Source organism: Odocoileus virginianus, chromosome 10, assembly GCF_023699985.2.
Source record: "Odocoileus virginianus isolate 20LAN1187 ecotype Illinois chromosome 10, Ovbor_1.2, whole genome shotgun sequence".
NCBI classification, from domain to species: Eukaryota; Metazoa; Chordata; class Mammalia; order Artiodactyla; family Cervidae; genus Odocoileus; species Odocoileus virginianus.
The window spans coordinates 45209897-45234718 of record NC_069683.1 but is presented as its reverse complement, the minus strand read 5'-3'; the positions used below and the strand labels follow the sequence as shown (position 1 = coordinate 45234718).

The 24822-nt window shown below is 43.4% G+C and overlaps 1 protein-coding gene and 1 long non-coding RNA gene across 3 annotated transcripts in view; one reads left to right on the top strand and one right to left on the bottom strand.

Annotated features, from left to right (window-relative positions):
* The window catches only part of POU2F3 (POU class 2 homeobox 3), an 88672-nt gene that overhangs the window by 37474 nt on the left and 26376 nt on the right, over nucleotides 1-24822 (top strand). The window lies entirely within an intron of this gene.
* On the bottom strand, nucleotides 185-4212 carry LOC139037025 (uncharacterized). The gene is made up of 3 exons (XR_011489806.1): nucleotides 3791-4212; nucleotides 2520-2683; nucleotides 185-2243 (listed from the first exon to the last, which is right to left on the bottom strand). It is a non-coding gene; the product is annotated as an uncharacterized lncRNA (long non-coding RNA).

The following is a 24822-nucleotide window of genomic DNA, read 5'->3' as shown; positions in this document are numbered from 1 at the left end:
GTAAGGTTGGGTTTTAGCATGTTGACCTATGACATCCCTCTTTTCCCCCCGCCCAGGTACCAAAGCAATTGAAAAACACAGATGCAGGAGTCAGATAGATAGATCCGCAAGGGAGACACGATTGTTTGTTTTTAACTCAGTGTGCTTTTACTGCCAAAAAGAAAGTGAAACTTTTACACTAGGAAACATTGCTATAAAAATCATTTAATAACAAAATTATAAAGACAGAGTAATGACAAAGAGAGTGGTTAATTCTATCAGAGAGCTTAGATGGACAAAATATATATAGTGAACATCAAAACGTATCTCTTATTTCTTTGTCAAGCAAGAGAAGAAGGACAACAATACAGTATTACTTTTTGGTGATATCCTTTAAAAAGGTACAATTTATTTAAAAAGATTGCACTTGAACAATAAGCCAGAACTTATTTTCAATTAACTGGTTGGGGGATGTGGTTTTGATGTGTTGCCATAATGGACTTTCAAAGACCTTGCTCCAGAATTAAATACATCCACCCTGCACACATAGAGTTGGTGGAGAACAGACTTTAAAGTACCCTTCTAGCCAACAGGCAGGTCCCAGAAGAGACCAAGTCACACATATCCATTTCGTTCTAAACCTGTGTTTCTCAGCCTTATCAGATCCAATATCCTTTGTAACAAGGGTGCTATAAAACCCCCTTAATGTCCTAGAATGAAACTTATAGAAAACATACGTAAAAATCAGTAGGATACTCTAATTTGAATAATGATTCAAAGGAGAATGAAAAAAAATTAAATAATATATATTTCAGCAAGTAAATCCTCGTGAAGACTCCCCCAGAAGGTTTGATGAGATAATATGGTGTTTATATGAATGGGACAGACACAAGTACAGACTGATATTGGTATGCTATGCTGGCAGCTCAAATGCCATGATTTTCCAAAATATTAAACAAACTCTTAATAAACTTCCAAACAAAATAAAATATAATCTTTCTTCAATTTATGCAGAAAATGGCATCCCAGAAAAAGGCAATGCATATTAAAAGTGTGCAAAAAGTATGGTGTACCCGCCTAAAAACTGGAATTGGGGCTTCCCTAGCAGTCCAGTGGTTATGACTCACACTTCCAATCTTCCAGTGCAGGGGACTTAGGTTCGATCCCTGGTTGGGTTTGATCCCTGATTGGGAAACTAAGATGCCACCTGCCGCATGGAGCAGTCAAAAGAAAAAAAAAAATCTGGAATTGGGTTCTAGCCTCTTGTGATTATAGGCAGGCTATTTACTGACACAAGTGTCTGGTGGGTATTTGAAATCCAGATGCAAGTTGTACAGAACACAAACAAGTGTTTCTTGGCTCTTACTGTCTTCTGTATCACAGGACGTCTAGAATGTCTGTCCTCTGCTTGGTAAATGCAAATAGAACCTCCTAGCTATTAAGACGGAAAAACCACCACACAGATTTCAGAGAATGACTTTCAGGTTCACTGTCACCCCCTGTGAGGACCGCTGACCTAGACTCACCAGGGATACAGGGCACTTCTACAGCAGGTGGAGGGTAAGGTGTTTCTGTGGCTGTGATTCTTCCACACCGAAAGAGAAGGCAGTGAAATATGGAGGCTTCCCAGCACTGGGAAAAGGCACCCCCAAATAACACACACAGACCTGCCCTCAGAGAACTCGCTTGCTATTCCACAGGGAGATAGGTCTGAAAAGTTCCTTAAAATGTCAGAACAAGGCGTATGTAAACCAATGCAGCCTCAACAGGGACTAAGCTGGGCTTGTTGAGTCACAAGGTAGATGGAGGACAGAATTCTGAGGCAGGAGATCACTGGTGAAACAAAATGACTCCTTTTTCCAAAGTGATTCCCCCATCATAGTCAAGATAATATAACAATAGAAATATTTATTAGTAGTAAATATTTATTATTATTAAATGATAATAAATCCTGCCTGTGCACAGGTGCTGATTGCAATGTGCTTCATTTTTATTGTTCCTTTTATTACTTAGAGCACTCCTGTGATGTCTTTGGGATCATTCCAATTCCATAGATTAGAAGAAAACCGATGCACTGGAAGATTAAGGAATTTTCCCACCATCACTTCATCCAGAAGTAGGGAATTGAAGGCTAGACCAGCCAAACTCTAGACTCCATGCTTCTTCTTCTCCACGGCCCCTCCTGTCTGGGAGGAGGTGGTCCCACGTGGTGGCTGAGCCAATTGTCCGTGTTGGTCAACCTCCCCGTGTTTCACAGTCCTCACCTGAAGGTGAGAACAGTCATCAGGCCTCCTTTCCAGGCATGTTGTAAGGGTTAATTACAGTTAAGACACAGAATAGGCTCTGACAGAGTCATTGACCAATAAACATTAGCTGCTATTATTTCTGATGAATGAGAACCCATAATTTTCTCTTCCCCTTCTCTCCCTGGGTGGCTGCTCTGTCGAGCTTTCACCAGTTTAGATGGGCTGCCAGTGCTACTAGAAGGAAATTTTTTTCTGAGATTCACGATCTTTCCATCTAAGCTTCCCCTTACCCACCTTAAGCTTGGATGGGAAGCAACTGATGATTGTCTTCGCTTTTGGAGAGGTGGGAATTTGTCCTCCTTTGCCAATCATGCTCTGCTGTTTGGCCTGAGGCTCAGATGTCAATGGTCTCCTGTTCACGGCCTCGGCAGCAGCCTCGGTATTTAGATGGATTGAGCCTTAGAGCAGGACGGTGGGGAGCATGTAGGAACAGGAGGCCAGAGTTCTCAGGAGGCCTGGCCCTGGGACACCCTGGTTGACCTTAGAGCCACCACCACCACCACGAAGCCCCTCTGGGGCACTGGGTGTGGGGCCAGCTCCTTCCACCTGCAGCAGTGGCACAAGCCCATGGGTGCCTCTAGCTGGGGAGTGGGAGACCAAACGTTCCTGTCCGCTCATGTGTGGGGTGGAGAGCAGAGAGGACCCAAGAGGAGAAGGAAAGTGTCAGAGCTTCTCCCCAATTCTGCAGGGATCCAAAAGAGGGCTTTCTTTGGAGATTTGAATGAGTTGCCTTTGATGGGTCTAGATTCTTGTAAGGAAGGGCCAGTTCATCACCCTCTCATGTAGGAGTCTTTTTGGAGCAGGAGTCTTGAAAAAGAAACTGGATTTGGCTCAAATGGCATAAGAAATTAATACCATCCTGAGTTGAGAGGCAGTAGGCCATATCTTCCCTCAGCAGTATCTCATTGGAACCTCACAGCAACCCAAAGCAATAGCTTTTAGAATTCCCAATTTACAGATGAGAAAACAGAGTCTCAGAAAGGTCAAGAGACTTTCCTGGACCAGGATTCAAACCGTGGATGATGGAATGTGCCAGGCACTTTACCTAAAGTTCTATCTTCTTTGATATTACGTAATCCTTACAACAGCCAGGTGAGGTAAGCATGATTACTCCCATTATACAGCTGGGGTAAGTTTAACTCAGAGCAGTTAAGTAATTTACCCAAGGTGGAGCTCAGATGTGCAGCAGGCCTGTCTGACCCTACCCTGTGGCAGGCTGTTTTTGAGATAGAGCGATCCTGCGACTCCACGAGCCCAGAGCCCCCTACCTGCAGTCTGCACGGTACTTTTCCTCAGGTCCCCAGCCCTGGTGCTCACACCGCAGACCTCTCGCGGCCAGGGCTTGCCAGCCTGCACGGCAGAGATGCTATCTGCAGGCTCAGGGAAGGCTGCCAGGGGAGGGGTGGGGTGAAGCAGGGTTCCCACCCAGAGGGTTCCCCTGCCCCGAGAGGAGGAGGCACCCCTCCTGTGCGTGAGAAGGGAGCAGGGAGGAGAGGACTGTTTACCTGTGCGTGTGTCCACAGGGCTGGGGGTGGGACCTGGCTTCTCTGTGCCCCCAGTCGGAGGGCTGTCGAGGCAGCTCTAGTATCCAGAGGATTCTTCTTCTCCCAGAATCACAGCTGTGGCAGAAAATAAACTCTTCCACCTCAAACTTCCCTCTCCTAGTCTAGCCCAAGAGCGGCTTCGGAGGCCGTGCTCAGGGCTCAGGCGCTGTGGCCTCATTCAGTTCCCTACCCCATTAAGCCAACAGTTTGACTCTCTCAACAGCTATTAAACAAGCGTCATAATTCTCAATGAACAAGGGAACTTAGGCTCAAAATGATAAAGTGACTTCAATTAAGTGGCAGAGCCGACTTAGTCCATTTACCTTTATTCAGTGTTTACTTGATCATATGCGCTGTGTCCATTGCTGGCCTCCTGTCTTCAAGTCCAGCTTATTCTACTAATTGGCTGCCCCCATCGCCCCCATCGCCCCCCTGGCCTCTGCTGCTTGTTTCCAGATCCAATGTCAAGACTCCCTTCCTCCTCCCTGCGAGGCCACGAAAATCCCCTTGGCTCCCAACTCCCAAGGATTCACATCCTGTTTTGTTTCTCTGTCTTGGCAGCCCCTCCCCTGCGCTGGCATCTTGTAACATTTTCTCCCCAGGCTTCGCTGGCGTGGACTACTGCAGGGTGTCTGGTTCTAGGCTTGCAAGTGACAGTGTAGTGGTCAGAGATCCAGCCCTGGGATCACACAGACCTGGATTTGAATCTTGGCTCTACCACCAGGAGCTGGGGTCACTCACCCTTCCCAAGCCTCAATGTCTCCCTCTGTAAAATGGGGGGAAATAATAGCATCAACCTCATAGTATTGTTAGGAGGAGGATTAAATGAGATCTTGAGTGTAAGCTGTCTGGGATATAGTAAGCACTCAATAAACTGGCTGTTGTTGCTGTCACCACAGTTGATTCTAGCTGCCCTGTTTCACATCAGCCTGCTTCCTGCTCTGCTCTTGGGAGGCACTGAAAGCCCGAGGTTCACCATTTTCCAGGTGATAGGTTCATTCAGATTCCCCCAACTGCAGGCCGCCTTCTGGGTGCCCTAACTTGTGCCCTTGTGCCTGACTCCGCCCGTTCCTAGAGGAATAATAAGAAAAATTTGCCAGACTCAGTTGGTGCCAGGTAAACACAGGCATGGCTCACCATACCTGAGAGGGTGGTTCCCAAAATGTTGTACGTAAGTTAAAGTTTTATCAACCAAATTTAATTTTTTTCCACCAAGACCCTGCTATTTAAAGCAATATTACGCTGAATCTTTTCAGAGAATATAAAGAATGCCCTTTTACGATGAGTTAGAGCAAACATCATCCATAGGATTTGCTTAAAGTAAGTTCTGTATTAATTTGGCTTTCCCTGATGACATCTTCTCAAAGAAAGAATGTGATCCTAACCAGGAAATGTTTAAACTTGACCCCATCAAAGTGGATGGGACTCATCTGAGAGCTTGGAAGTGGGTTTTGCAGGCCAGTTGGGGAGCTGGTAAACTGAGGCCCAGAATGGTTAGAACACCCAGTCCCTGGGCGTAAATGCTGATTCCCACTGGGGCCAGTGGTGGAAGGCTTTTGTGCCCCCTGTCTGGGGCTGGGACTCTTGGGCGTGTAACTGCTAGGGTATGAGACCCCAGGCCAGAAGGAAAGAGTTAATGCCACTCTGGCTAGGGGGAATCCATGCAGCTACCCAAAGGCATGGAGTCCCTTTCTCTCTGAGGTGAACCAGAACCAACTTCCTTTCTGAGAATTTGATGCTTCCCCTTATGCTGGCCGGGCAGTGCAGAGGAGGACAGCCTCCTGGCTTCGGGGCACTCCCCAGCCTGGCCGAGCCCGTGGCCACTGAGAGACAGACATTCTTCTCCTATAAAGCAGGGTGGGGAGTAGCAGGATCTGGGGTTTGGGACTTGGCCCAGAATCTGACCATTTAGCCAGGGTCCAGCACTCTTAGGGTGGGATGCTCTGAGGGAGCAGGACTGGGAGAGTCTGACCTCACAGGAGACCTCCAAGCCCTCTTCTTCCCAGGTCCTAAGGGCTTCTAAGTACCACCCAGAAATGATCCTCTTTAAAATAAGGAAGTGTCCTCAAGATAGGGAGGAACAGAGGAAGTGGCAGCATCTAGACTCTGTTGCTTATTTTTTTTTTAATTTATTTTATTTTTGGCTACACTGAGTCTTTATTTCTGCACACCGGCTTTCTCTAGTTGCACACCGGCTTTCTCTAGTTGCGCACCGGCTTTCTCTAGTTGCGGCGAGTGGGGGCTACTCTTTGCTTTGTCGCACGGGCTTCTCTTGCTGTGGAGCACGGGCTCTGGGGTGCCCGGGCTTCAGCATCTGTGGCACATGAGCTCCGTAGTCACGGCTCCCAGGCTCTAGAGCACAGACAAGACTCAATAGTTACAGCGCACCGGCTTCACTCCTCAGCTTGTGGGATCTTCCCAGCAGGGATCAGACCCGTGTCCCCCTGCATTGGCAGGCAGATTCGTAACCACTGGACCACCAGGGAGATCCTCAACTGTTTTAAATGAGCCCTACCTGCACTCCTCCAACCCCCTCACCCCCTCATCCTCACTTTCCCATCACCCTACCATTTATCTTTTCAAACTCAGCTCAGATGTCTTCTTCTCCAGGTAGCCCTCCAGAAGATGGGAAATATTTGAGGAAAGAGTCTGTATTGTATTGATTACAGTAAAGCAGTGCCTAGCACAGAGCAGACATTCAGTATGTGTTTCTTAAATAAACTGATGGACTGATGGATAGCTGTGATGAACCTATCCACCCGTCCCTCTGTCCTGGTGCCAAGGACTCCCATCTCCGCTTTTCAGGACCTTCCGCTCCTCATGCTGATGTGCTCCCTGTCGTCTTTCTCTCAGCCAGCGATTCTCAGAAACACACCCCTCTTCCCAGGGAGGTGAGCTTGCTGGGTGTCTGCATATAGCGTGTACAATGGGCTCCATCCAGTCCACTCTGGTAAATATTTCCCAACTCCACTGCTTTACTGGCTGGGCCCCAGGAGCTGTTGGCTGAGTTATCTCAGCTGTTTGCTCAGTGGGTGCTGGGTGCCAGGGCCTACCCTCTAGGCATCCGGGGTCTGCATATAGGACTCTGGCCAACTTGGCTTTCTAAACCCTTTGAGGTTAAGAGTTCAGTCCCAAGCTACATATCCTAAGGACAGAGGAGGCCCCTTACAAATGCCCCTTAATGGAGGACAGGACTGAGCTTCTCCTAGGACTGCCCTCTCTCCTGGCCATTTCAATAGAAAGTGTGGTTGAGGGTAACCTCAACCACAGGGACCCCTGACAGCACTGTGACTTTATTTTTCATCAGCTGTAGAGACAAATTTGGGTTGGGTTTCTAACTCTAGAGTGAGTCAGAGACACATAGACTCTTAGGGCAAAAGGGTCCCTTAGGTCACTTGTCCCCTGTTCCCAGAGGGGTTCCACAGATCTCTGCTGTCTAGCACCAAGGCTTTCTTCTTCCTTTCTCCTATCCTGACTGTGGATACACTTAATTTATTCATAATACAACATTTTACGACTAAGTTTTCACCATCTGCAGCAGCATTTTTAAAAAATATTTACTTATTTATTTGGCTGTTCCGGGTCTTAGTTGCAGCATGTGGGATTTAGTTCCCTGACCAAGGGGTTGAAACCAGGCCCTCCACATTAGGAGTGCGGAGTCTTAGTCACTGGACCACCAGGGAAATTCCTGCAGTAACATTTTAAAAGAAGAAAATAGCAAATTTTTATACAGTTAAATATATTCAATTTTAACAGTCTGAGATTTTTTATTTTGGGGTATTAAAATATCAATTGCATGTAATGAAGTGAAGACCTGAGTAGGTGATACTGGTTACTTTAATGTTCTTATTTGATAAAAGAACACTCTCTGAACTCTGCCAAAATAAATAAATAAATAAAGATTTACTTGTCAGGAGGCTCAAAACCAGCGTAAGCCTCAAAACCAGCTTAAGCTACCTCCTGGAGCAACGTTCTTCTGCCAACATACCTGACAGAAGGCCCCTGGCCCCACACCTCTGGCCAAAACTCTCCCAGGAATTTGGGACTCACTTTCCAGAATGCAGTTCCCTGCAGGGTTCAGCAGGTTGTGATGTTAGGACATTCTTTCCCCTGAGACCCCATCCACTCTCTGTGATGGTCACCCGTGGTCGTCAATCCACATGCTCCAGGCCCTAAATCCGTCCACTTCAGTTGACAGCCCTTCAGTATTTGAGAACAGCTTTCGCCCCTTGTCCTGCCACCTACACCAGGGCCTCCCTCATGGCTAAGATGGTAAAGAATCTGCCCACAGTGTGGGAGACCTGGGTTTGATCCAGGTCAGGAAGATCGCCTGGAGAAGGGAATGGCAACCCACTCCAGTATTCTTGCCTGGAGAATCCCATGGATGGAGGAGCCTGGTGGGCTACAGTCCAAGGAGTTGCAAAGAGTGAGACATGACTGACACAACACAACGACTCACACCTCAATCTTCCCCTTTCCGTGTAAACATCCAGAATTCCTCCAACAAAGTCACATGTAGATTTCTAGTTGCCTTACTTAAAGCAGTCACACATAAAGTACATGAATGCTTTCTTGTAAAAATATTTAATGATACAGATAAACACAAAGAGTTTTGTTCCTTATTCAGCTTCGGCCCTCTTTCCAGAGAGAATTTCTCTTATCAATATGGTGTGTATGTGTCTAGAAGAACCTTCTCTCTGCACATATGTGGATATGGGAACAAATGGAAATTATAAATATTTGTGGAGTTTTAAAAATGCATGTGTATATACATATGTAGGTAGGTATAAATTATACAGTGTGTATTCCTTTGTGAATTTGTTTTGAAATTTAAAAATAAGATTTGTAGATTGCCTCTTGGTGTTACACATAGGGTCAATTATGATTATTGTTAATGACTGCATGCCGTTCTATTGTTTCAATGTGATTTTACTGTTCTATTACCCTATCAATGGACATTAGGTTGCTTCAGCTATTTTTGTTCAATGCTGTGACAAACTCTTTGAATTTGTTTCTGCCTTCTTGCCTTTAGATGCATAGGTTTTGGTCTGCCAGTCACCCTCCTTAGGTATAGTATCCACAAGTGTACAACACTTAATACTCAGATGACATCTGGCTAGGCCAGAGCACCTTGGATGATTTATTCATTTATCCATTTACTCATTCAACAAAATTTGATTGAGCAGGTGCTGTATCTTTGTTGTGCCTTGATTCCAGCCGTTACAAGTCCAGATAAGGCAGTAGCAGGCCTGTCCAGGTGGAACTTGCATGGTTAAGTAGAGGATTCTCACTCCACACTCTACTGCATTAGAATAGTACATCCTGTCCTATAGATTTTTTTTTATTTTTTTCTCTAAATTTTACTGGACTGTAGTTGATTTGCAATGTTGTGTTAGTTTCAGATGTACAGCAAAGTGATTCAGTTATACATATACATATATTCACTCTTTTTCAGATTCTTTTCTCATATAGGTTGTCACGCCATATTGAGTAGCAGTTCCCTGTGCAATACAGTAGTCTACAGATTGTTTAAAAGATAATTATATCACACTTTCAATTTACATGGTCTTAAGTGTCAGTTAACACCTCTCAAGTCTTCCTGAAAAAATTATAAACTACTGCCTCAACTTGTGCAGTTAATTTTCATAGTCTAAGTAAAGGAGTTTTACATTTCCTCTTATGTTTTATCTTATTACTTTGTTCCCTTCCTTGCACCATTTCAAGATTATTTTTTTAACCATGATATGTTTGTGCACAGTAGTAGTAGCCAACCCTGTTCCTCATACAGAGATGTATTATGCAGGGTACATATCTCTTCATAGTCTAATGTATACTGATGACATTCTTAGCAAGACTGGATCATGAGCAGAGTCCCATGGCATGCCATTGGAGACATCCCCCTGGGATGACATTGATTTGTTAATTAACACTCTCTGAGCCTTTATGAACCCCATCTTGATCTCCAGGGACATGTATATATGTATACCTATAATAATTATAGCATTCATCCGATCCTCATTTCTAAAACCCTGTATGAAAGAAAATGAGCCTAGTTTGGCGTGACTTTTTAAGTCAGCATGATACCCCAGAAGGGAGTTGATTCTGGGTCTGGTCAGCGTGTGCATGAGTGGTCAGTCTCTTAGTCATGTCCGACTCGCTGGGACTCCATGAACTGTAGCCCGCCAGGCTCCTCTCCTCATGGGGTTATCCAGGCAAGAATACTGAAGTGGGTTACCATTTCTTCCTACAGGGGATCTTCCCCATCCAGGAATTGAACTCGCATCTCCTGCACTGCCTGCATTGGCAGGCGGATTCTTTACCACTGAGTCACCTGAGAAGCCCAAATCTGCTTAGACTTAGATTCAAATACCAGCTCTGCCACTTTCTAGCTGTATGGCTTTTGGGAAATCCTTTGACTTCTCTGAGACCTAGTTTCCTAAATTCTAGGATTATTGAAAGTATTTATGCTTCAGTCCCCTATCTATTCGGAGAAGGCAATGGCACCCCACTCCAGTACTCTTGCCTGGAGAATCCCAGGGACGGGGGAGCCTGGTGGGCTGCCGTCTATGCGGTCACACAAAGTTGGACACGACTGAAGCGACTTAGTAGCAGCAGCCCCTATCTATTCAATAAGCACTTAGTGACAGGCAAGCAAGATAAGTATCCCAGGTAATACACATGCAAAATCATCATTTTCATATTGATTTGATGACGAAAGCAGGGGAAGTCCTTCCTAGAATAGGTTTTATAGATGTGTGTGCATGCTCAGGCATGTAGTGGTGTCCGACTCTTTGCAACCCTATGGACTGTAGGCCACCAGGTTCCTCTGTCCACAAGATTCTCCAAGCAAGAATACTGGAGTGGGTTGCCATTTCCTTCTCTAGGGGATCTTCATGACCCGGAGATTGAACCTGAGTCTCCTGCATCTCCTGCATTGGCAGGCAGATTCTCTACCACTGCGCCATCTGGGAAGCCCAGGTTTTATAGACATTTATCCCTAAATCCTTGAGACCTGGGCAGGACTCAAAGATGATTTTCATTTTATAAGTAGGGAAACAGATATACTGTCAGAAAGTCCCTTGGCTTAAGTTCACTGCCTTTTGGCAATTAATTTGGTAACTGCTCCTCAGCCTTAGAGAATTTAGCTTACTGTCAATTGTGTGGGTTCAGCCAACCATTTTGCCTGGAGTCCTGTCCCAGGCTAATAAGGGTAACAGGATAGATATGTACTCAGTAAAATTTGAACCAAAAGGCAAACCCCATGTCAGACAGCTGCTCAGAGCCATTGCAGTGCCTCAGTTATCCAGAGAGCCCGCAGCCTCACCTATTTAGAATCCAACTGAGAGTAAGAAGGAAGCCAATGAGACTTGGAGCCAGATGGTTTCTGAAGAGCCCTAAACTCTTATTTTAGAAGCAGTTGTAACAAACTTAACTATCTGGTTTTTCTAGCCCTTAGCAAATAAAAGTTGCGAAGTTAAACTGGCATGGGTGGGGGGGCCGCTGCTAGAAGCAAGGATACCAACAGTAGGATAAAAACCTTGTTGTGAGAAAGGAGGCAAAAAAAGTGGAAAAAAACAGAGTGGCAAAAAAAAAAAAAGGCAATTCAGAGCCTTTTAGTGCTACAGCCAACAGAGGCCAAACACTTCAGTGTCCCTGAGGGCATGATTGCTTTTAGAATGTGTTCACAATTGTGATTGCATCATTGACTGAATTATCTTTCAGGTACCCTTTAAGGCAAAGAAGGGATGTGTATAATACTTTTTAGCAAGATCTCTATTCAAAAATGAAATCAATCAATATCTACTCAAAACTAAAAGAAAGACTTGGAGCTACAAAGAATAGATTTTAGTGATTGAAAATGCACTTATTTGAGGAGGCTTTCTCAGGAAATCTTAGGAATTTTGAAAGATGTGTTGGTTGTTTTCTTTTTTAATTGAGGCATAGTTTATTTATAATATTATATCAGTTTCAGGTAGACAACATAGTGATTCAAAACACTTATATATTATACTTCATTTATTATTTATTATATAATACTGGCTATAGTCTGGGTGCTGTACAATATATCCTTGTAGCTTGTTTATTTTATACATAGTAGTTTGTACTTCTTAGTCCTCTACCCCTGTCTTGTTCCTCCCCTCCTTCCCTCTCCCCACTAGTTTGTTCTCTTTATCTGTGAGTCTGTTTCTGTTTTGTTATATTCATTCATTTGTTTAATTGGGTTGGCCAAAAAGCTCATTTGGGTTTTTCCAAAAAAGTTATGGTAAAACTGGAACGAACTTTTTGGCCAACTCAATATTTTTTAGATTCTAAATATAAAGTGGTAACATGCAGTATTTTTGTTTCTCTTTCTGACTCATTTCAATAAGTATAACACCCTCCAGATCCATCCATGTTGTTGCAAATGGCAAAATTTCATTATTTTTATGACTGAGTAATGGTCCACTCGTATACATATTCCACTTCTTTATCCATTCATCTGTTGATGGACAGGTTGCTTCCATATACTGCCAGTTGTAAGTAATTGCTGCTATGAACATTGGCGAGCATGTATCTTTTTGAATTAGCATTTTCATCTTCTTTGGATATATACCTAGTGCTGGAATTGCAGAATCATACAGTAGTACTATTTTCAGTTTTCTTAAGAATCTCCATACTGTTTTCCACAGTGGCTGCACCAATTTACATTTACAGCAACAGTGCACAAGGGTTCTCTTTTCTCTACATCCTCACTGACATTTGTTATTTATGATTTTTTTGATGATAGCCATTGTGACAGGCATGAAGTGGTATCTCACTGCGGTTTTGATTTGCATTTCTCTAATGATTAGCAATGTCGAGCATACTTTTCATGTGTCTGTTGGCCATCTGTGTGTTTTCTTTGGAAAAATGTCTATTCAGTTCTTCTTCCCAGATTTTAATCGAGTTGTATGATTTTTTTACATTAAGTTGTATGAGTTGTTTATATATTTTGGTTATTGACCCCTTATTGGTCATTTGCAAATATCATTTGCAAATATTTTCTCCCATTCAGTAGGTTGTCTTTATGTTTGTCAAAGGTTTCCTTTAAGCTTAAATAGGTCTCATTTGTTTATTTAATTTTTAAAATTTTATTTTGCCTTAGGAGACAGATCCCCCAAAAATATTGCTACAATGTATATTAAAGAGTGTTTCCTATGTTTTTTTCTAGGAGTTTAATGGGTTTTGGTCTTACATTTAGGTCTTTGACCCATTTTGTATATGTGTGAAAAAAATATTATAATTTCATTCTTTTACATGTAGCTGCCCAGCTTTTCCAGTGCCACTTATTGAAAGTATGAATCATTCAATTGTGTCTGACTCTTTGTGATCCCATGGATTGTAGCCTGCCAGGCTCCTCTGTCCATGGAATTCTCCAGGTAAGAATACTGGAGTGGGTGGCCATTTCCTTCTCCAGGGGACGTGCCAAACCCAGGGACCAAACCTGGGTCTCCCACATTGCAGGCAGATTCTTTACCATCTGAGCCACCAGGGAAGTTCTTATCGAAGAGACCACCTTTTCATCATTGTATATTCTTGCCTCCAGTGTTGTAGACTGACAGTAAATCCATGAGTTTATTTCTAAGTTTTCTATTCTATTCCATTGATCTATGTGTCTGTTTCTGTGCCATTACCATGGTGTTTTTGTGATTTTTTTTTTTATTACTGTATTTTTGTAGTATAGTCTGAAGTCAGGAGGATCATGCTACCTTTAGCTCTTTATTTTCTCAACATTACTTTGTCTCTTCAAGGCCTTTTGTGCTTCCGTACAAATTTTAAAATTACCTCTTCTAGTTCTGTGAATAATGCCATTGGTATTTTGATAGGGATTGCATTGAATCAATAGACTGCCTTGATCATTTTAACAATATTAATTATTTTAATCCATAACATGTTGTACCCTTCCATCTGTTTATGTCATCTTCAATTTCTTTCATCAGTTTTGAGTACGTGTCTTTTACCTCCTTAATTGGATTTACTCCTAGGTATTTTATTCTTTTTGATGTGATTTTAAATGGGATTGTTTTAATATCTCTTGCTGATAGTTCATTGTTATTGCTTAGAAATGCAAGAGATTTCTGTATATTAATTTTATATCCTGCAACTTCACCAAATTCATTGATAAACTCTAGAACTTTTTTGGTGATGTGTTTAGGATTTTCTATGTATAGTATCATATCAACTGCAAACAGTGACAGTTTTACTTCTTCCTTTCTGGTTTGGGTATCTTTTATTTCTTCATTTTCTAGTTGCTGTGGCTAGGACTTCCAAGACTGTGTTGAATAAAAGTGGGCATCCTCATCTTTTTCCTAATCTTAGAGGAAATGCCTTCAGTGTTTCACCACCGAGTATGATGTTAGCTATGGATATGTTATATATGGCCTTTATTGTGTTGAGGTATGTTCCCTCTCTACCCACTTTGTGGAGAGTTTTTGTCATAGATGCTGACTTCCATCAAAAGCTTTTTCTGCTTGTATTGAGATGATCATATGACTTTTTATTCTTTAATAAATTAAATGTGATATATCACATTTCTTGATTTGTGAATATTGAACCATCCTTGCAGCCCTGGAATAAATCCCACTTGGTCACAGTGTATGATTCTTTTAACGTATTGTTGGATTCAGTTTGTTAATATTTTGTTGAAGATTTTTGCATCTATGTTCATCAGTAATACTGGCTTATCATTTTCTTTTTTGTGAGTTCTTTGTCAGGTACTCTTTAGGGGAAAGTAGAGATGTATATGATACAAGATCTCTGTTCAAAAATGAAACCAATAGGAAAGAGGAAGAGAAGAAAGTCATATAATAGGATTTATTCCAAGAAGGCAAAGTTGATTTTATAATAAAATGTTAGTTGTATAATTGATCACAAACAGAAGCTAAAAATTATGTGGTCATCTCAAAAAAAAAATGAAGGAAAAAAGCATTTGACAAAACTAAACACCCATTCATGGCTTTAAAATTTAAAAAGTTCAGTAACTAGAAATTGAAAAAAAAAATGTTTTTAATCTGATAAAGGATATCTTTTAAAAAAATACCAACCTCTAACATACTTAATGATGAAATGTGACATTGAGAAGAAGACAAAAATATCCACTACCATTACTTTTATCCAATTATCTTGGAAGTCTAAGCCAGAGCAATAAGGTAAAGGTAGAAAATAAAAATAAAAAGTGTAAAGTTTGGAAAAAAAGTAGAACTATCTTTATTCACAGAAAACTATTGACCAAATTGTGTAAACAGAAAATTCAAAAGATCTTACAAGGAAGTTATTAGAATTAATAAGTGCAAGTAATAAAGTTAATGATTATCTGATCAGTATGTGAAAGCAAGTGTATGTCTATATTCCACAGCAGACAAGTTAAAAATGAAACTGTAAACACATTTACAACAATATCAGAAAAATCAAATCCTAGAGGTGCAATACTTCTATTGAAAACTATAAAACATTGCTGAGAGAAATTAGAATATTCAAATAATAGGCTAAATTTATAATTTAGAAGATCTACCATAATAAAGTTGCCTATTTCCCTCAAATTAATCTGTAGATAATGCAATCCCCATTAAAATACTGGAAGGTGAAAAAAAATGAAACCAACAAATAGCTATCCAAAACTGAAATAAAGTCTTTGGATCTGTAAGAGATAGATTTCAGGGACTGAAAATCCACTTATTTGGGAAGATTCCTCAGAAAATCCTAGAAATTTGAAAGATGTATTGACTTTCAAATCAGATAACCTGAGTTCAAATCAGAGCCTTCCTGCTAGCCAGCCATGTACCTTGGATACATCATTTACCTTTCATGAACCTGTTTTCCTCAATAGTAAAATAGGAATAGCATCACTTGCCTTTTCAATCTCATGGGAATATTCTGAAAATCAACCAAACTAATATGTTTGAAAGTGCTTTGTAAACTGTAGAACTTCTTGGAAAGGTATAAGTGAGGGCTGTAGGCCACATCCAGGTGTGGCCTCTTGGTAGATGATGACTCAAGTTGTGGTAGGAGAAGGAGATGGATTCCCAGTTATTGATTTGAAACACATACACACGCACAACAAACATATCTATCTGCATATATGTGTGTTTATTTAGAAAATGTGCCCCTAAATGTCTCAAGACATTTCTTTCACCAGGTAAAAGAGGAAACTATCACTAACTTGAATACCTTAGGAACTGAAATCTTCCAAACTCAAGCACTGAAATTTGAAGTTCTTTCTCTTTTTAATCTTTTTAATCTTTTTTTTTCTAATTTAAAATGAATAATTTGGACATTGCAGAAATATTTGACTTAGTGAATACCTTCTGGAACCCCAAATACCCTCCATGCCTCTGTTCTTAGCAATTGGATTGACTCCGTTCTTTCAAAATTTTTTCTGTGTTAGTTCTTTGTGTCCTGCAGGCATTCAACAGAAAATTCCTGAAATAGTCCTTTGTTACAGAGGATAAACCTTTAGGGGTGGAAATATATTTTCGATCCTAAAAACTTGCCATTCCAATATCTGCCTCTCCGTTCTTACTGTTTTGGCCTTAGGCATGTCCTCAGCAGCTCTTTACCTAGACTGTCGTGATAAACAGCTCTTTAATTAATTCCCCTGCTCACAGGTATTGCCTCTTCAAATCCAAATCCCGTACAGCTGTTAGCATAACCGAACTACATGAAAATCTCGCATGTCCCTGCCCTTTGCTCGAGTTACACTTTGTCCCCGAGTCCAGCCTCAGCTTCTTTGTGTGATCCGCAGGGGCTCTGTCATCAGGCCCTGGCTGCTTGCCCCAGCCTCTCCTACTCCACGCTGCGGCAGCACTGAATTGCTCGTTGCTCTTGAACATGAAGTCGTTTCATCATCTGTGACTGTGGACAAGCTGCCCCCACTTCCTGGCATGCCCTGCTTTCCCTTCTGCTGAACCCCTGTTCATTCTTCAAGGTTCCTCAGAGGTTCCCACTTCTCTTCTCTGGAGCCTTCCTATCTGGCCCCTCTTTTTCTGGTTATCTGTCCTCTGCCCTGACAAAGCAACTTACAACCTTCCCATGTGACCCCCGCAGCACCGCCTTCCTATTGCCTTCAGTATTGCGCTGTAGGTGATGTGGTTTTTTTTTTGGTGATTTTTTTAAAATTTCAATTCATTACTTACCTATTTTTTAAGCTTTTTATTTTATATTGGAGTGGCACTGATCAACAATGCTGTGATACTTCAGGTGGACAGCAAAGGTCTCAGCCATTCACATACATGTATCCCTTCTCCCCCAAACACCCCTCCTAGCCAGGCTGTGTAGGTGACTGCATTTTTACTTGCCATCTCCTAATTGATTTGGGAGGTCCCTGTTCACCTTTGTGTCACAGTTACTCTTGGTATACAATAGGTGCATACTAAATGTTTATTGAACTAAACTGCAAAGGGGAGCTTTATGGGGCAGAAAAAGCTATGTTTATTTAAAGCCACTTGGAAGACCGTATGCTCCACTGCTACCAGAGCAAACGCAGGATCAGAGGGCCACAGAGGCACATCACTTTATCCAGGGCACCAGAAGAATACAAGAGACAAGGACCTCAGCCTTACTTAGAAGACTATTCTCAAAGATGAACGTTACCAGGGAAAACCTTTTACTTGGATTTATAGCCAACGCTCAGGCTTCCAGAGACAGGCTTCCAGGTCACAGGCAGTTCCCCAGGGGATGCCAAAGAGAATCCCATTCAGACTTGTTGAAAGTTTACTTTTGATCACTATGCCAGCCCCACATCTGTGTAGAAATCTCAGGCTCCGCTCGTGGAAACCTGTACACCAACTGTGTACCACATGTGAAGACAGCGTGGCAAATTCTGGGTGGAAACAGAATGGGATGGCTTACAGAGTGGTATAGGCAAAAGAAGGGAGGGTCTGGGGGCCAAAGATCCAAATAGAGAGTCAGGCTCTGCACTTCCTGGCTCTGTGATGGGCCTATTAATTTCTCTAGTCTTGGTGCCTACATCTGTAAAAATGGTTTGATAAGATTATTTCCCTCATTGACTACCATGAAGAATAAATGATGATACATTTGAAAGTACTTCTATTTTTATTATAATTTTATTTATTTATTTTTGGCTGTGCTGGGTCTTTGTTGCCGCATGGACTTTTCTCTAATTGTGGTGAGCAGGAGCTAGCCTCTAGTTGCAGTGTGTGGGTTTTTTATTGCAGTGGCTTCTCTTGTTGTGGAGCACTTGCTCTAGGCACATGTGCGTCATTGGCTGTGGCACGTAGTTGTGGTTCCCAGGCTCTAGAACACAGGCTCAGTAATCATGGCACACAGACTTAGTTGGTCTGTGACTTGTGGGATCTTCCTGGTCCAAGGATAGAACCTGTGTCTCATGCACTGGCAAGTGGTTCTTTACCACTGAGCCACCAGGGAAGCCCTAAAGTATTTCTAAAATATTACTTTTTCCCTTTCTTGAACTGATGCTCTTGGAACTAATCTACGTAGCACTTCGTGACTGCAAGTTGGTGCTGTGTGTGCATATGTGCCAGTGTGTCCAGGATGAGCTGGGCATCTGTCCGTCCTTTTGTTAGTCTCCTTTGGACCCCAGAGTACAATATACACTAATGTGAGAATATCGTGGTGTGGCTGAGCCTTCTCTTTCCCTGCCCCATCTCTCTTCCTCATGATGAGGGAGGAAAAGAGCAAATGTCAACCCCTCTGGAGTTAATTTGTCCGTGTGAAAGTCAAGGAAATACAAAAATGCTGGTTCCCAAACCAAGTGCATCAGGTTATACATCAGGTATATGTGTGCTTTATCTGCATCTAAACCTTGCCCTGTGTAGTAATGGAGAACTCTGAATCAGGATTGAGATTAAATCTTATTAGAGCAATGGGATCAGTGTTACTACTGAGTTACTTCAGGAGCTAGAACGGGCAACAGCCCCAGAGTGATAGAAACAGAAGACAGAGTGATGCCACTGTGTAGGGGAGTGGACTGAATACTGGGTGGAAAGTTAGAAGACCTGTTCTTAGGGGCCCTGACTTGGTCTCCAGACTTGGCTTGGCTGCATCTCTAGCTGGGTTGCCCTGATAGGTGATTTCTCAGAGTCAGAGCTATAAAATGAACCATTTGAATCAGGTTATATCTGTACTTCCTTTGAGTTCTGATGGGAAAGGGGAGGAATCAATACTTGTTGAATATCTGCCATACACTTGACAATAATCTGCACAAAGCTACCTTGAAGAGTCTATAGTTTTATCACATATAGTAGTCAGGTTTATGTAGAACTATGCAATCAGATAGATGTGGATTAAAATCCCAGATTTACCAGCAGTAAGTAACTTTTAGTAAGTTTCTTAACTTTTCTAAGACTCAGTCTTTTCATCTGTAAAGTGGGTCTAGTGACTCAATAGACATACCTGTGTGCTCACAAATCAACTCCAACTCTCTCTTTTATACATGACAAATTTCTTAAGTAGATTCCATCCGGTGTATTTTCTTCCTTTCATGGATGCATAGTCTAGGCCTAGAGAGATGAGTGAAATAACTGAATATAAGATCATGCAGGTCTTTAGAGGCAGACATGGAGCCCAAAGTCAGGTCTCCTGGTTAATTCTGAGCCTTGTGCTTGTTTCCTGGATGTGTTCTTTTTTTCCCCCAACCCCTGCTCTGAAATGAATCACAAGGTCCTTCCATGATAGGCAGCCCAGTGTATGCAGAAGAACCCAGTGTGATGACAACCAGCATTCACACATCAGATAGTTCCCAAGAATAGCCACTGGCAAAATGTTTTCAGAGTTTGATTCCATGCTCAGCCTTTCTAGCCCCAGCCCTCCCCACCCCTATTTCCGGCCATTTCACTTATTTGGGGGGCAAAACAGCCATTTATGGGGATGAATCAACAGTTCTCTGTGACACTCCTTCCCAGTCAAAGAATCAGAGAGGCACTCCACGCCTCTTGTCAATCAGGTAGGTGGCCAGAATAACTAGAAGACTGATTCACAAGAGATCAAGGTTAGGAATTCCCTGGCTGTCCAGTGATTAGGACTCAGCACTTTAACTGCCACCGCCCAGGTTTAGTCCCTGGTTAGGGAACTAAGATCCTGCAAGTTAAGTGGAGAGGCAAAAAAAAAAAAAAAAATCAGGGTCTAAAAAGAGAGCTAGCATTAATCCAGCTCTTCACTGGAAGCAGATGCTGCTGGTGTCTCCAGAGGGCTAGAAAGCAGTACAGTGGTTAAAGTGGTTCAAGTCCTAGGAACTGAAAATAATCCATGAGGATGTGATCTCCCAGAGAGCACAGCCCCTTCCTAGAGTTTTAAACTTGAATGCACGGACCTATACGCCAGAGGGAGAAGAAAACTTTTATGGGCTTAAAATGATGGGGTTTTTTCAGACATGTGTCAGCACTAGCAGTGCTATGTGCTAAGAACTGAAGCCAAAGCATTAAATAACAGGACTGATAAGCATGTTGCATTTCCAGAGGAGGTACAAGCAGGAAAAACAAGGAGGCCTCTATGGAAAGCTTCTTTTCAGGAAGGAACAACTCCAAGTGGCCCCACCCTCCTAAGAAATTGTATGTTTATTAAAGGACTTCATGTCTCCTCACTTCATCACTCTTTCGTTTAGAAGTTCAGTGCTGTCCCAGAGAAGATTCCAAAGTGTACAGGCAAAGGTGCATCTATCTAGGAACTTCTCTGGTGGTACTGTGGATAAGAATCCACCTGCCAATGCAGGGGACAGGGGTTCCATCCCTAATCTGGGAAGATTTCACATGCCTTGGAGCAACTAAGCTAGTGGGTCACAACTACAGAGCCAATGTGCTGCAGCTCTTGAAGCCTGAACATCTAGAGCCTGTGCTGTACAAGATTTCTTACTGTTTAGTTGCGGCTGCTACTGCTGCTAAGTCGCTTCAGTCGTGTCCGACTCTGTGCGACCCCATAGACAGCAGCCCACCAGGCTCTGCCGTCCCTGGCATTCTCCAGGCAAGAACACTGGAGTGGGTTGCCATTTCCTTCTCCAATGCATGCATGAAAGTGAAAAGTGAAAGTGAAGTCACTCAGTCTTGTCCAACTCTTAGTGACCCCATGGACTGCAGCCTAGCAGGCTCCTCCGTCCATGGGATTTTCCAGGCGAGAGTGCTGGAGTGGGTTGCCACTGCCTTCTCCTGTTTAGTTGCTAAGTCGTATCCAATTCTTTTGCGACACTATGGCCTGTAGCCCACCAGGCTCATCTGTCCGTGGGATTTCCCAAGCAAGAATACTAGAGTGGGTTGCTATTTCCTTCTCCCAGGGATCTTCACAACCCAGGGATCGAACCCACATCTCCTGCACTGGAGGCAGATTCTTTACCACTAAGGTGCTTGGGAAGCCCACTCTACAAGAGAAGCTACCAAAATGGGAAGTCCATGCACTGTAAAAGAGAGTAGCCCCCACTCACCACAGCGGAGAAAACCCTCACACCACAATGAAGACCCAGCACACCTAACTGAAAAGAAAACAGTCACAAAACTGTTTTTTAAAGAAGGTGCATGTAGGCTGGCCTGTCATAGACCTGACTAGACCTCATCCAGTCCACCTCTTCTCCCCAGGCACTTCCCACGGGGAGCCAAGGGGGCAGGAGCCTTGGAATCATGGGAAGCAGTCATGAGCCATGGAGAAAGGGGAGTCCCTTGGGCAAAAATACAGCCAGCATCTCTTAGGGGACTCTCAGCCTTGTTCATCTGAGTTACCTGCCTTCCCTATTCCACCACTGGGACTGTATTTTTAGGATTGTTCATTAGCAAAACGTTTATCAACCCTTTTATAGATCAGTTACAAAACAGAAACTCTTCCTCACTGCTCTGGAGAAGTATAGAAGGGGCGGGTGGGTAGGGGGAGGGAGAAATAACAACCAAAAAAAAAAAAATCTTGCCTGTAATTGAAGGCAGGTTGGGAGATGTTCACGCTTTGAAATTCTCCTTCTTGTGAAATGTTTATGAAACACTTTCCACAAACGAGTTATGCAACTGGCACTACAGCTTTGATCGTTTTCATTGCCAGTGATATATTCATTAGTGTCGGGTTGTTTTTCCCCCAGGAGAGGGCCATGTGACATGTCACGGGGAGGGGGCTAAGGCTAAGTACTCCAGCCCCCAGTGCCCCATCAGATGGTTGATAAGGAGGTTCAAGTGTATGTGTGGACCACAGCATCACCTTTTCCATCACCTATAGTCTGTTCTCTCTCCCATCCCCGGGAAGTGTGTAGTACTGTTTTGTAGAAAGAGTGCCAGGGGAGGGTCAGAGGACCATTCCTGTGTCAGGGTTTAGCCAGTGTCCTGTTGTGTAACTGTACACCCATCTCTGAAGCACTCCTGGTCTCCGTGAGATAGGAAGATAAGCACTTGTCTTCAAACTTCCTGACTGGGAGGTGAAGCTAAGTAATGAAAGTTTGAAGGGTTTCTAGTTCATCATAAAGGGCTCTCTCTTCCCAGAACAAGACTATGTATTGCTTTCTATAAGCAGGTGACGTCAGGGAGTTCACTGGGATTAGGAAAGATAATCACCCATGATACCTCTTTACCTCTCTGGTCACTACCCAAGACTCAGTGTAACTCAGCATAATGGTTGGAGAAGATCCTAAACTAACTAACTGTGTCTAATAGATGGGCAGAGTGATTGATGATGGCCTTGAGTGGGCCTTGACCGGGCAGAGCCCTCTGTGGTGGCTCATGTCCCCAGGGATCAGTCCATCACAACAGGGCCTGGAGAATTAATCTACTGGAGTGAAAAGACGCTCCAAAGGGACCCTGCAGGTGATCTTCACAGTTTCAGGGAAGCTGTGGGTTTGGTGGGGTTTTCACAAGTATGCAGGAAATTGAGTTTTCGTCCAATTTGCCTCTGGTTCTCACATTATAAGTCAATGGGATCCAACAGAAGTCTCTCTATCTCATCGTCCCGATCCACAGCCAACACCCAGTTGCCTGGAAAGACTCCAGTGTTTTCCATTTGACAGCCGTGAGAGGGATTTTTGGATTTGGAAGGGACTTGATTTCTTAGTTTCTTAGCCTCTGAACTCTCCGAGAGTAATCAGAGAAGTGTGAAGGGGGCGGCAGAGGCGTGGGAAGCAGACAGAGTTGCTGCTGTGTCTTCTCCTCCTCCTAGTCCAGTTCAGCTCTTTCTGAGACTCACTGACCAAAGTGGAGATTTTAGAACTTGTCACAGGAAAAGTCTTCTGCTTTGCTGTCTTTCAAATTGGTTTCTTCAGGATTGCCTTCTTTGGGGTTCACCATCAGCAACTCATACCCAAGGGATAGTAAATGATGGAAAATGAAAGAATAAGGTGTTGATAAAGCAAAAACTCAGATGAGTAACACACGGAGTTGTCAGAACACCCCCAGGCTAACACCCAGGGGGATGTTTTGCTATCAGGAACCTCATTTTCAGAAGTGGGAGGTCGGCAGCACCCCTGAAAGAGTGTGGAGGGCAATTGATCCAGAAAGCAGATGAAAGGGTGCATTTTCTTTTATGATGGCACTGGTTTCTGAAATTAAGTGTTGCAGGAAGACCTGGCACTGATTCTAACAGATAGCACTCAGGTTGGAGGCAAAGCGCATGTTTTCAAGCTCTGTCATAGCTGCACCTTCTTATCTCCCCATTGCGCATAATGAGTCTATAAAGGAACCCTGCCACTTGCCTCCGAGCTGGAACCCTGCCAAGCTACCTGCGGCAGTTCCACCAGCGTGCTGTGAGCTCCGATTTTCCATGTTCTCCCTCCGTCTCCCTTCCTCCATCCTGTCTCACCTATCCCCACTGGGGATGAAGGATGCCTGGGAGAACGAGGGGAGTGCAAAAGAGGTGTGCGGGGAAGGGAGGCTTTGCCTAAGTAAAATCTCCCCTCTGAGCAAAGCTTGAGCTTGGTGGTGATCTGAAATAAGTAGTTTATCATCTATTTTGAGCTTTCAAAAATCTGCTAACGAATGTTTCCCTGGAATCTAGGATGTGAAAATTCTAACTTCTGGGGGAAGAACTAGGACACCGGAACTTCTTAGATGGAGATGCCAAGTATGGTGGGTGGGGAGAGCTGAAGGGCATTAGGGGTGGGGATGGAGGATGTTCTGGAGATCACTCCTGGGGAGCAGTGCCCATGGAGTTTTCTGGATGTCTAACTCTTTGCCCCCACTAGGCTGTTCTCTGACACTCTGACTTTCTCCTCTTTGCTTCCAAGTTTCCAGAATAGTCTCCTTAGGCGAGGAAAGAGAGGAAAGATGTGTAAAGACCATCCCTAAAAGGAGCATCTTCTTATCACTTTTGGTACAAGCAGGGCTTCTTGGTGCTGTTTAAATCTGCTTTATCTAAGAGCACTGCAGCAACCTGGTGGAGCAAAAGAAAAATCACGTAGAATGGGGAAACCAAGTCTCACACAGATGAAATGATTGCTCAAGGTTATGTTGTAAACTAGGGTCAGAGTTGGGACTAGAAGCAGGTTCTAGCTCCCTGTTCAATGTTTTCCTCACTGTATCCCAGTGGAGGATGGGGAGAGAGACTCTGTTTGTGTCTTTGATTCAGTTTAACACACATTGGGTTCCCACTAGGTACGAAGTACCATATTTAGGACATGGGCTCCCCCCTCGGTCTGTGTCACTCAACAAGATCTTCCTAACTCTCCAACCAAAGGGAGTTCTTTCTTTAGTGATCCAAAGCACCATTTTCCCACAGCAGTTGAGCACAGGTAGAGCTGTTAGTCTGAACCTTTGACTTGTGTTAAACTAATGCAGACATGAAAGATTCCAGGATGTCAGTGATATTCCCAGCATAGCCCAAGAGAATGGTTTAAGCCAAGATTCCTATGGACAAGAGGTTCCAGCAGAGCCATACCCACCCCCGCCCCACCATGTCTTTTATAAGGTTCTGTCTGTATCCCAAGCTCCCTGCTGTATTATATGAATTCAAAGTCCCTTGCATACTCCCTATCCACCCTCCACCCCCACAATGGACTTTTTGAAAGCCTGCAAGAGGGTAGTTGTTCTCAGGGTGGGAGGAGCGGT